The sequence below is a fragment of the Hypanus sabinus genome, chromosome 3 (assembly GCF_030144855.1).
Source record: "Hypanus sabinus isolate sHypSab1 chromosome 3, sHypSab1.hap1, whole genome shotgun sequence".
NCBI classification, from domain to species: domain Eukaryota; kingdom Metazoa; phylum Chordata; class Chondrichthyes; order Myliobatiformes; family Dasyatidae; genus Hypanus; species Hypanus sabinus.
Window position 1 is genome coordinate 161,380,668 of NC_082708.1, and position 13,327 is coordinate 161,393,994.

Genomic DNA, 13,327 nt, shown 5'->3' on the forward strand with positions numbered 1-13,327 from the left:
ACCCAAGAGTCCAAGTGATTTAGAGAAACTACTTTGTAAAGAGATCACAGACTTGTAAGAAACAATCGGTTGTTACACTTGGTGATTTTAACTTTCTACATATTGACTGGGAATTCCATATTGAACTAGATGGGTTAGAATTTTTCAAATGAGTTCACGAAAGTTTCCTTCAACAGTATGTGGAAGTCCCAGTGAGAGAGTGTGCAATACTGGATCTGCTATTAGGGAATAAGACAAGCAAGTGAAAGAAGCATAGCCAATGTTGTTCCGCTGTTTTAAAAAAGGCTGTAAACAGAAACCAGAAAATTGTAGGCCAGTGAGTCTGATATCAGTTGTGGGAAAGTTATTGGAAAGTATTCTAAGGGACCAGATTGGTCAGCTGGTGACACAGTAACATCAGCACTGGACTCCGGAACGGAGGTTCCCGGGTTCGAATCCATTCGAGCCATTCCCAAGTACGCTTTTCATCCATGCCGGGTTGAGTGTTGAGCTTGCAACTCGACCTCGTAAAATAAAATGTCGCAAAATGTCTGTGTGAGGAATGGTGCATCACACAGTCTTTCGTTCTGCGCCTTATAAGGCATGAAAATGCCTGACGCTGGCCTCTCAGGCCTGAGTCAATGTCATCATCATCATCGTCAGATATATAAATATTTGGATAGATATGAACTGATTAAGGATAGTCAGTGTGACTTAGTGCATGGTAGGTCACGTCTAACCAATCTTATAGAGTTTTTGAGAAAGTTACCAGGAAAGTAGCGAAGGGAAGGCAGTTGACAAGGGCCTGCATTGGAGGTTGGTCAAAAAGGTTCATTTGCTCGGCATTCAAGATGAGGTGGTAAGTTGGTTTTGTGAGAGAAGCCAGAGAGTGGTAGTAGATGTTGCCTCACTGACCGGAGGCCCGTGACTGGTGGTGTGCTGCAGGGAGTGTTGCTGCTCCTTTCTTGCTTGTCATCTTTTTCAATGATCTGGATGATAACGTGGCTAACTGGATCAGCAAATTTGCGGATGACACCAAGATTAGAGGTGTAGTGGACAGCAAAGAAGGCTATCATGGCTTGCAGAGGGATCTGAAACAGCTGGAAAAACAGACTGAGAAATGGCAGACAGAATTTAATGCAGGCAAGTGTGAGGTGTTGCACTTTGGGAGGACCAACCAGGGTAGGTCTTACTGAGGAGCATGGTAGAACAAACAGATCTGGGAATACAGGTCCATAATTCGTTGAAAGTGGCATCAGAAGTAGATAGGGCCTTTTGGCACATGGCCCTTCATAAATCTATGCATTGAGTTCAAGAGATGGGTTATTATGTTGTATAAAATGTTGGTGAGGCCTAATCTGGAGTATTGTGTGCAGGTTTGGCCATCTACCTACAGGAAAGTTGTAAACAATGTTGAAAGAGTACAGAGAAAATTTACAAGGGTGTTGCCACGTCTGGAGGACCTCAGTTACAAGAAAAGATTGAGTAGATTAAGGCTGTATTCCTTAGAACGTGGAAGATTGAGAGGAGATTTCATAGAGGTATACAAAATTATGAGGGCTATAGATAGGGTAAATGCAAGCAGGCTTTTTTCCACTGAGGCTGTGTAGGACTACAACCAGAGGTTATGGGTTAAGGGTAAAAGGGAACCATGAGGGGAAACTTATTCATTCAGAGGGTCGTGAGAGTGTGGAATGAGCTGCCAGCACAAGTGGTGCATGCAAACTCCATTTCAATGCTTAAGTGAAGTTTGGATAGGTACATGGATAGTAGGGATCTGAGTATGGTCCCAGTGCAGGTTGATGGGAGTAGCAGGTTAAATGGTTTCAGCATGGACTAGATGAGCCAAAGGGCCTATTTCTGTACTACTCTATGATTCTATGAAGTAGCTCACCCTTTCCACTACTGACCCTCAATATTCATCTCCCTATCAGCGCCCGTTACCTGCAAGTGAGACTTAAAACCACTAACTTCAGACTGCAGGGAAAGCATGAAGCTCATTAGCCATAGCTCTCGCCTTTTAGCCTTTCCTCCTCCAGCCCTCCGAGGGTAATCAATACATCTCAGGCCCTTCATTGACCACCAACACATGAAGGATGAAGGAATGTTGTGTTGGAGGGGGTAGGAGACAACTCATGTGAGAAGGCATGGTCTGTTAGGCTGAATGGTCTGTTCTGTGCAGTAAATCCTGTAAAGAGGCAATATTGGAGGGAAAATATGAAAGTACCTCAGGTCTCGATGCTGAGGTACATGGTGGGTGAAGAGGTGGAAGCGAGGAAGGAGGAGGAATGGAATAAAATCAGAGGAAGGAGAGAGAAGGAAAGGAGAGCAGAAAGGAAGAAGGAAAGATGGAGAACAGAGGAAATCAAGACTGATACTGCAAACGTGAGGAACTCTGCAGATGCTGGAAATTCAAGCAACACACACAAAATGTTGGTGGAACACAGCAGGCCAGGCAGCATCTATAGGGAGAAGCGCTGTCAACGTTTCAGGCCGAGACCCTTCATCAGGACTAAGTCCTCTCTTAGTTAGAGTTGCACCTCCTGGTTAATTTGCAACAACTCAGCAGCTAATTGAGATAGGGATCAATTGTCAATGGAAGCAGCAACATATCTGGTTAATTCTCTGCTCCAGAACAGGATAATGAGGACATGTCTGATGAGTCCGGTTGAGAGACACATTTTCTCATGGTTCCGTTCAGTAACATGAGAGTCAAAAAGTTCTATTCCAGGAAATTGCTTCTAGTCTTGAGCAGATACATCAGACCCTGAGTCACACAAGGAATACTGGGATTGGCCAGGAGATTTGCACAGTCAGCAGGATTCACAGAGGAAGCAAACCAAGAACGGGTGCTGCCTCTCTACCCCAGTGACCGGGATCACCCTGTGCCTTGGGTTTCCCTAGGCACTCCACATTCCAAAGTTATGCGGGTCAGTGGATTCGTTTTCTGCTATAAATTGTCCCAGCTGTATAGGTGAGGGGTAGACACAAGAGATTCTGCAGATGCTGGAGATCTTGAGCAACGCACACAAAAGGATGGAAGAACTCAGCAGGTCAGGCAGCATCTATGGAGGGAAATGAACAGTAGATGTTTTGTGCTGAGACCCTTCATCTGGGGTAGAATCTGAGAGGAGTAATTGATAGGAATGTGAGGAGAATGAAAAATGGGATTAGTGATGGTTTCATGCAAGTGAATGGCTGATAGCCAGTAAAGACTTGATGGGCCAAATGTCCTATCACTCGTCAAAGTGGTTAAATGGCGATTTTCTGCATATCCCTCAGTTTTTTAGATCATAGAAATCATAGACATCTACAGCACATTATAGGCCCTTTGGCCCACAAAGTTGAGCCAACCATATAACCCACTCTAGAAACTGCTTAGAATTTCCCTACCACATAGCCATCTATTTTACTAAGCTCTATGTACCTATCTAAGAGTCTTTAAAAATACCTTATTGTATTCAACTCTACCACCATCGCCAGGTGTGCATTCCATGCACCCACCACTCTCTGTGTGCAAAACATCCCTCTAGTACCGACTTCCAAGCACCTTAAAATTGTGTCCTCTCGTGTTAGCCATTTCAGTCCTGGAAAAAATCCTCTGGCTATCCACAAAATCAATGCCTCTCATCGTCTTATACACCTCTATCGCTCCAAAAAGAAAAAGCTGAGTTCACTCTGTCTATTCTCATAAGGCATGCTCCCCAATCCGGGTAATATCCTTGCAAATCTCCATGTATCCATCCTTCCTTTCTATAGCGATGTAACCAGAACTGAACACAGTACTCCTAGTGGATCTAACTAAGATCTTATATAGTTTAACATTACCGCACTCAATCCCACAGGTGATGAAGGCCATCACACCATATGCCTTCTTAACAACACTGTCAACCTGTCCATTTGTGTGTCTTATGGACATGCATCAGAAGTTCTCACTGATCCTCCACATTGTCAAGAGTCTTAGCTGCACTTCTGTCCTTCTATTATATTCTGTCTTCAATTTTGACCTACTGAAATGAACCACTTTACACTGATCTGGGTTGAACTCCATCTGCCACTTCTCAGCCCAGTTCTGCATCCTATCGCTGTCCCACTGTAACCTCTGACAACCCTCCAGACTGTCCACAACACCCCCAACAGTTCTGTCATCAGAAAACCTACTAATCCACCCTTTTGCTTCCTCAACCAGATCATTTATAAAAATTACAAAGAGGAGGGGTTCCAGTACAGATCTCTGTGGAAACCACTGGTCACCATCCTTCATGCAGAATACGAACCATCTACAACCACCTTTTGCCTTCTGTGGGCAAGCCAATTCTGGATCCACAAGCAAGGTCTCCTTGGATCCCATGCTTCATTACTTTCTGAATGAGCCTTGCAAGGGAAACCTTATCAAATGCCTTACAGAAATCCATATACACTACATCCATGGCTCTACCTTCATCAATGCGTTTTGTTACTTCCTCAAAGAATTCAATTAGGTTCATAAGCCACAACTTGTCCTTGCCAAAGCCATGCTGAGTATCCCTAATCAGATTATGTCTCTCAAAATGTTCATAAATCCTGCCTCTCAGGATCTTCTCCAGCAATTTGCCCACCACTGAAGTAAGGCTCACTGGTCTATCATTTACTGGGTTATCTCTACTCCCTTTCTGGAACAAGGGAACAATACTTGAAACCTTCCAGTCCTCTGGTACTTCTCCCGCCCCTACTGATGATGCAAAGATTATCGCCAGAGGCTCAGCAACCTCCTCCCTTGCTTCCCACAGTAGCCTGGGGTAGATCGCATCCAGTCTCAGCGACTTATCTAACTTAATACCTTTCAACAGCTCCAGCACATCCTCTTTCTTAATGTCTATACACTCAAGTGTTTCAGTCCACTGTAAGTCATCCCCACAATTGCCAAGGTCCTTTTCATAGGTGAGTTCCGAGCAAAGTATTCATTAAGTACCTCCACTACCTCCTCCAACTCCATTCACACATTTCCACTATCGCACCTGATTGGTCCTATTCTCACACGTCTCATCTGCTTGCTCTTCACATACTTGTAGAATGCCTTGGGGTTTTCCTTAATCCTGCTCGCCAATTTCATTCTTGACCTCCTTCCTACCACTGTTGTAATTTTTTAGAGCTCTATCAGTACCTAGTTTCTCAAACCTTCATAAGCTTTTCTTTTGTTCTTATTTAGATTTCTACATCCTTTGTACACCATGGATCTTTGACCCTACGATCCTTTCCCTGCCTCAATGGAACATACCTATGCAGAACACCATGCTAATGTTCATTTGCCACATTTCTGCTGTGCATTTCCCTGAGAACATCTGCTCCCAATTTATGTACCCAAATCCCTGCCTAATAGCATCATATTTTCCCCTACCCCAATTAAACATTTGCCCAAATTGTCTTCTCCTATCCCTCTCCAGCACCATGGTAAAGGAGATAGAGTTGTGATCACTACCTCCAAAATGACCAGGATCATTTCCCAATACAGCCTCTCCTCTGGATGGCTTATCTACATATTGTGTCAGGAAGCCTCCCTGAGCACACCTAATAGACTCCACCCCATTTAAACCCCTTGCTCTAAGGAGATGCCAGTCAATATTAGGAAAGTTAAAATCTCCCATCATAAAAACCCTGTTAGTATCTCACCGTTCTAGAATCTGCCTCCCTATCTGCTCCTCAATGTCTCTGTTACTATCGAGGGGTCTATAAAAAACACCCAGTAGAGTTATTGCCCCCTTCCTGTTTCTGACTTCCACCCACATGACTCAGTAGACAATCCCTCTATGACTTTCTCCTTTTCTGCAGCTGTGACACTATCCCTGATTAGCAATGCCGCTCCCCCACCTCCTTTGTCTCCCTCCCTGTCCTTTTTGAAACATCTAAAGCCTAGCACACTCAGCAGCCATTCCTGCCCGAGTCATCTAAGTCTCTGTAATGGCTACAGCATCATAGTTCCATGTATTGATCCACGCTCTAAGTTCATCCGCCTTGCTCATGATACTCCTTGCATTAAAATGGACACATCTCAAACCATCCGGCTGAGTGCATCATCTGCTTATTCTTCCTCACAAACTCCCTATTAGCTATCTCTGCTTGTGTGCAAACCACCCCGTCTTCTTCCTCTTCACTTCGATTCCCACTCCCCCCCCCAGCAAATTTAGTTTAAATCTAGATACCAGAAGTTGTCCTCTACTTTGATTTAATTCAATGACTGAACCACTGCAGCCTCCAGGGTAGTGTAATCCCAAGGTCCACCACTCACTGAGGGAAGAGATTGTTTCTCAGTTACATGCCAAGGAACAGCTGTGGTGTGCTATCTTACAGGGGGCAATTTTTCACCAGTTTCAAGTCTGAAGTGGGTCTCCTGCTGGCACACAGTGAGCGAGTGACCTCAGACACCTAGAGCTCTGGGCCAGAGTTCTACTGGGTACAGGTAAAGAACAGTCATTGTCTTCCTGTTCTCTAAAATTTGCTGCTCAATTCAGAAGATTAAAAGGACACTAAGTTACGGTTTTGCAAGATGAAGAGAGGTCTTGATAAGATAGAGAAAGAAAACTGGAGACTCAATAGACTGTAGATGTTGGAATCTGGAACATAAAAAACAATCTACTAAAGGAACCCAATGTGTTAGGCTGTATCCATGGAAGGTAATGTACAGATGAAATATTTTGATCCAAAATGTTGGCTGTCCATTTCCCTCCACAGATACTGCCTTAGCTGCTGAGGTCCTCCAGCAGTTGTTTCCTGTTCCAGAGAGATACACAAAATCAAAGGTTGCTGTTCACTGGCAAAGGACATAGAGGAGAGAGGACCAGCAGGATATTCACTGGATCTGATGCCTGGAACACCCTCCCTGTGAAAGTGCCAGAAACAAAATCCGTCAATAACACATAATGGTTCTGCAGGATGTGGCAAGTCACAAGGTGGTGGATAATGGCTGGAACTTTAAAATCGGGAACATTTCAACAGTGCACAACAGCTGGAGGAAATCCAACAGACATGGCCAAACACACGCAGCAGGCCCATTAGGTCTGGAATTGGTCTGCCCTGCCCTTTGGAGCCAGTGGAAAGCTGCTGAAATTCTATGGGGACAATGAGCTGGAGTTCGGGCTATTGATCCAAGGAGAGGAGATTGAATCCCACCATGGTATCTGAAAGTACAGCTCCCTATCATTGCTGGTACTTTCTGACAACAACAGGGAGCAGGACTTTATTGTATAATAGAACAAAGGCATTGGTTATTTGATGGAGAGAAGATAATTCATTAAAGTTATAAGGTTGAATCAACATGAGTCGTAGAAATATATTTTCCATTTTCTGCTCTAGGGCTTGGTCTCCAGTAACTACCTTCTGCTAATGAAGTTAATAGTTCGAGTTGAATAGTTATCGGGCATAGAGAAACCTCCATTCATCAGTTATGGAAAGAGGAGGGCCTTTGGCAGATTAGCTGATGGGTTTTGAATGGGAGTGTAAAATGAGGAGATGGGATATCAAGCAAGACTTTTCACAGAGCTGCAATAAACATTTCAGAAAAGCCTCTCCCACCCCCCTCCCCTTCCACTTCTGCTTGAAGACACCACAATACTTTACAGAGTGATTGCATAGCACTATGAGAGGATGGAATTGTTACAGGACTGGGGAACAACATAATAATATCCTCATTCTGTGGGATTTATAATTGTAGTTGATTACAGTGTGTTCTGTGCTGGAGTTGTTGAAAGGATCACCCAGCACTCAGTATGGAGGTGGGTTGAATAGTAGGTGCATTGTGCACTGGTACAAAAATAAAAGACATTTCCATTTTCTCCACCCTCATCATTGTCTGTGGAGGGGGTGCATGTGTCACACGTTGCTTTGCACAATATCAGAGAAAGGCAATGATTTTACCAACATCCACCTCAAACAATCCTCCAGTGTTTAGCCTCACAATAACACTTTGCCTCACAATACCTCTCAGAATCCACTCCACTCTCCATTAAATTTCATGCAATGAGTTTCTGAGAAATTCTACTTAATCTACTTTCAGCCTGATAACTTGAACATCTAAACTTCTGCCCTCTATCCAAACTCATACTAAACCCCATTCACTGATTAGTAAGCACTCTGTGCTTACTGATCCAAATGATTTCCTGGTTTAATCATGCTTCAGTTTTAAAGTTCTCATCCTTCCCCTACTTATCACTGTAAACTACTCCTGTTTCATAATCCTTCAGGATCTTTGCACGTCTTCTATCCTTGTCTCTCTAATCTCTCCACCACTGTCAGTAGCTTCAATTGCTGAATTCCTGAGCTCAGGGTTTCCTTCCCCAAACTCCTCCAGTTAATGAAATACTTAATCACCTCTATCAACTAACTACTGCCTTCATCAATAAACAGCAATAAAGTGCTGTTCCCTGACATTATCAGGATGTACTAACAATCTGCTGCAATAGTGAGATTCAAACTCCTCTTCCTGGACGGATGTCCAAATCTCCAGATGCTACTCCAGTTATAGTACCAAACCCTTCAACCATGAATCCATTTTACCATCTTCATGCCTGTAAAGCACTGGCTTATTTTCAAAATGGAATGGTTTTTCACATTCCTCCTAAACATCTTCAAAGATTGTCACACACAACCTTATCGCTTTCACTCCCCGGTAGGTGGTTGTGATAGTCTATTTCCCTCTCAGCAGTGCCATAACTGGCCAGTCATCCTGGTCTGGGTTGAGAAGCCATCTTGAGTTGTCCAACTCCTTGAAGGTTTCATCACATGACTGTTACCTACAATCCAGCACCTCTCTTGCCATTGGACAGGTGGCATGCCAATCATCAGGTGGCACTATCTTTTCAAGTCAATTGAAAATTCAACATGTCTGTTATTGCTTCCCATCACTGAAATTCTATTCCCTTTTCTCAGTTCCTCCTTCTCTGCCACATCTGATCCCAGGACATCAGAAATGTCCTCCTTCTTCAAAGAACAGTGTTTTCCTTCTTCCACCATTGAGATTGCCCTCACCTGCATCTCTTCCATTTCCTGGACATCTGTACTCACTCCATCTTTCCACCACCTTAACAGGGATAGAGTCCTCTAGTCCTCACTTATCACACCATGAGCCTCTGCATCCAACACATCATTCTCCACAACTTCTGCCAAAATCAAAGGAATCCTACCACCAAACTCATCTTTACTCCCCCAACTCTTCGCTTTTCACAGGGATCCCTTCTTCCATGATCCCCTTATCCATTCATCCCTCCCTCACTATTCTCCCTCTTGACACAGATCCCTGCAAGCAACAGAAATGCGACATCTGCCCAATCACCTCCTCCCGCAGGGCCCTGGGTGAGGCAGCACTTCACTTGTGAATCTATTGAGGTTGTCTATTGTAAACAGTGCTTCCAATGTGTTCTCCTCCACACTGGTGAGACCTAACATAAATTGGGGGAACTACTTTGTCGAGCACCTTCAAAAGTGGAATTTCAGTGTGGCCAGCCACTTTAATTCTCATCATTGTCCCACTGCGACTTGTTGGACCATGGACACCTTTTCTGCCACAATTAAGTCACTCTCAGGGTGGAGGAGCAACATTTCATATTCCGTCTAGGAAGCCTCCAACCAGATGGCATGAACAGCAATTTTTACTTCAGGTAATTTTTCCCCTTTATTTTCTTTTCCCTCATCTTCTATTTCCCACTCTGGCCTCCTACCTCTTCTCCTCGCCTGCCTATCACCTCTCCCTGGTGCCTCTCATTCCTCTCTTTCTCCCATGGTCCACTCACTTCTCCAATCAGATCCCTTCCTTTCCAGCCTTTTTCCCACCCACCTGGTTTCACCTATCACCTTCTAGCTATCATCCTTCCTCTCCCTCAATACCTTTTTACTCAGACATCTTCCTCCTTCCTTTCCTGTCCTGAAGAAGGGTCTTGGCCCCAAATGTGGACTGTTTATTCTTTTCTATAGATGCTGCCTGACCTGCTGAGTTCCTCCAGCATTTTGTGTGTTTGGCTCCCATCACTGAAAGGTTCTTTCTCAATTTTTTCTCTGTAACCAATAAGCAAAATATTTAAATAAAATGGAATATCATATCATTGATTAATTTTTTGATTCCCCTCTTGGATTTTACTCCAGGTACTTCCTGGAATTTCCACCCCAGGGAGAGTTTGTGACCATGAGTTGGTTAGAATTTGAATGCTTGGTAGGGACCCTGGGAATCTCACTGCTCTTCCTTGTATTGCCATTGGATGTTTCACATCCTTCTCACCCAAAGTGGGTTAAGGTGAAACACCAGTCCTGACCTTAATGAATGGTGGTGGAGGCCTGGCAGTCTGGAAGGCCACATCCAGGTTCTTGTAACCTGCAAGGAGACAGTCCTTGATGGACACTGGGTCTGGCCTGGTCTGTTTATAAAAGGGGTTGAACAAAATTAGTTTCATTAATTAAACCCAAATGACAATGGCCTAGAATCATAAGAACGCAAGATACAGGAGTAGGAGTAGGCCATTCAGCCCCTCAAGCTTGTCCCACCATTCAGTATGTTCATGATTGATCTGTGCAGGCCTCAACTTCTCTTCTGTGCCAAGTTCTCATAACACTCAATCCCCTTTCAAAAATTTTCTTCTTTCTTTTGATCTACCTCCCAGCGATCTTAAAAATGTATCTACCTGGGGTAGAGAGAGAGACTTATCACAATTTGCAAAAGGTTACTTTCAGCTCAGATAATCCCTAACCTCTTCCCTTATTTGTGACTCTCCCACCAGTACAAACATCTCAGCATCCACCCTGTCAGACTACCTTAGCATTCTTGCACGATTCAGTAAGATCACCTTTCATTCTTCTGATCTCCAAAAGTGACCTCACATCTGGTATAGAACATAGAATAGTACAGCACATTACAGGGCCTTCGGCCCACAATGTTGTGCTGACCCTCAAACCCTGCCTCACATATAACCCCCCCCCCCACCTTAAATTCCTCCATATACCTGTCTAGTAGTCTTTTAAACTTCTCTAGTGTATCTGCCTCCACCACTGACTCAGGCAGTGCATTCCACGCACCAACCACTTTCTGAGTGAAAAACCTTCCTTTAATATCCCCCTTGAACTTCCCTCCCCTTAACTTAAAGCCATGTCCTCTTGTACTGAGCAGTGGTGCCCTGGGGAAGAGGTGCTGGCTGTCCACCCTGTCTATTCCTCTTAATATCTTGTACACCTCTCTCATGTCTCCTCTCATCCTCCTCTCCAAAGAGTAAAGCCCTAGCTCCCTTAATCTCTGATCGTAATCCATACTCTCTAAACCAGGCAGCAGCCTGGTAAATCTCCTCTGTACCCTTTCCAATGCTTCCACATCCTTCCTATACTGAGGTGACCAGAGCTGGACACAGTACTCCAAGTGTGGCCTAATTAGAGTTTTATAGTGCTACATCATTACATCGCGTCTCTTAAACTCTATCCCTCCACTTATGAAAGCTAACACCCCATAAGCTTTCTTAACTACCCTATCTACCTGTGAGGCAACTTTCAGGGATCGGTGGACATGTATCCCCAGATCCCTCTGCTCCTCCACACTATCGAGTATCCTGCCATTTACTTTGCACTCTGCCTTGGAGTTTGTCCTTCCAAAGTGTACCACCTCACACTTCTCCGGGTTGAACCCCATCTGCCACTTCTCAGACCACTTCTGCATCCTATCAATGTCTCTCTGCAATCTTCGACAATCCTCTACACTATCTACAGCACCACCAACCTTTGCGTCGTCTGCAAACTTGCCAACCCACCCTTCTACCCCCACATCCAGGTCGTTAATAAAAATCACGAAAAGTAGAGGTCCCAGAACAGATCCTTGTGGGACACCACTAGTCACAACCCTCCAATCTGAATGTACTCCCTCCACCACAACCCTCTGCCTTCTGCAGGCAAGCCAATTCTGAATTCACCTGGCCAAACTTCCCTGGATCCCATGCCTTCGGACTTTCTGAATAAGCCTACCGTGTGGAACCTTGTCAAATGCCTTACTAAAATCCATGTAGATCACATCCACTGCACTACCCTCATCTATATGCCTGGTCACCTTCTAAAGAACTCTATCGGGCTTGTTAGGCACAATCTACCCTTCACAAAGCCATGCTGACTGTCCCTGATCACATCATGATTCTCTAAATGCCCATAGATCCTATCTCCAAGAATCTTTTCCAACAGCTTTCCCACCACAGACGTAAGGCTCACTAGTCTATAATTACCTGGACTATCCCTACTACCTTTTTTGAACAAGGGGACAACATTCGCCTTCTTCCAATCCTCCACTACCATTCCTGTGGACAACGAGGATATGAAGATCCTAGTCAGAGGCTCAGCAATCTCTTCCCTCGCCTCGTGGAGCAGCCTGGGGAATATTCCGTCAGGCCCCGCTGACTTATCTAACCTAATGTATTTTAACAACTCCAACACCTCCTCTCCCTTAATATCAACATGCTTCAGAACATCAACCTCACTCATATTGTCCTCACCGTCATCAAGTTCCCTCCCATTGGTGAATACCAAAGAGAAGTATTCATTGAGGACCTCGCTCACTTCCACAGCCTCCAGGCACATCTTCCCACTTTTATCTCTAATCGGTCCTACCTTTACTCCTGTTATCCTTTAGTTCTTCACATAATTGAAGAATGCCTTGGGGTTTTCCTTTACCCTACTCGCCAAGGCCTTCTCATGACTCCTTCTTGCTCTTCTCAGCCCCTTCTTAAGCTCCTTTCTTGCTACCCTATATTTCTAAATAGACCCATCTGATCCTTGTTTCCTAAACCTCATGTATGCCAACTGACTAGATTTTCCACTTCACTTGTCACCCATGGTTCCTTCACCATACCATTTTTTATCTTCCTCACCGGGACAAATTTATCCCTAACATCCTGCAAGAGATCCCTAAACATCGACCACATGTCCATAGTACATTTCCCCGCAAAAGCATCATCCCAATTAACACCCGCAAGTTCTAGCCTTATGGCCCCATAATCTGCCCTTCCCCAATTAAAAATTTTCCTGTCCTCTCTGATTCTATCCTTTTCCATGATAATGCTAAAGGTCAGGGAGCGGTGATCACTGTCCCCCAGATGCTCACCCACTGACAGATCTGTGACCTGACCCGGTTCGTTACCTAATACTAGATCTAGTATGGCATTCCCCCTAGTTGGCCTGTCAACATACTGTGACAGGAATCCATCCTGGACACACTTAACAAACTCTGCCCCATCTAAACCCTTGGAATTAATCAAGTGCCAATCAATATTAGGGAAGTTAAAGTCACCCATGATAACAACCCTGTTGTTTTTGCACCTTGCCAAAATCTGCCTCCCAATCTGCTCCTCGGTATCTCTGC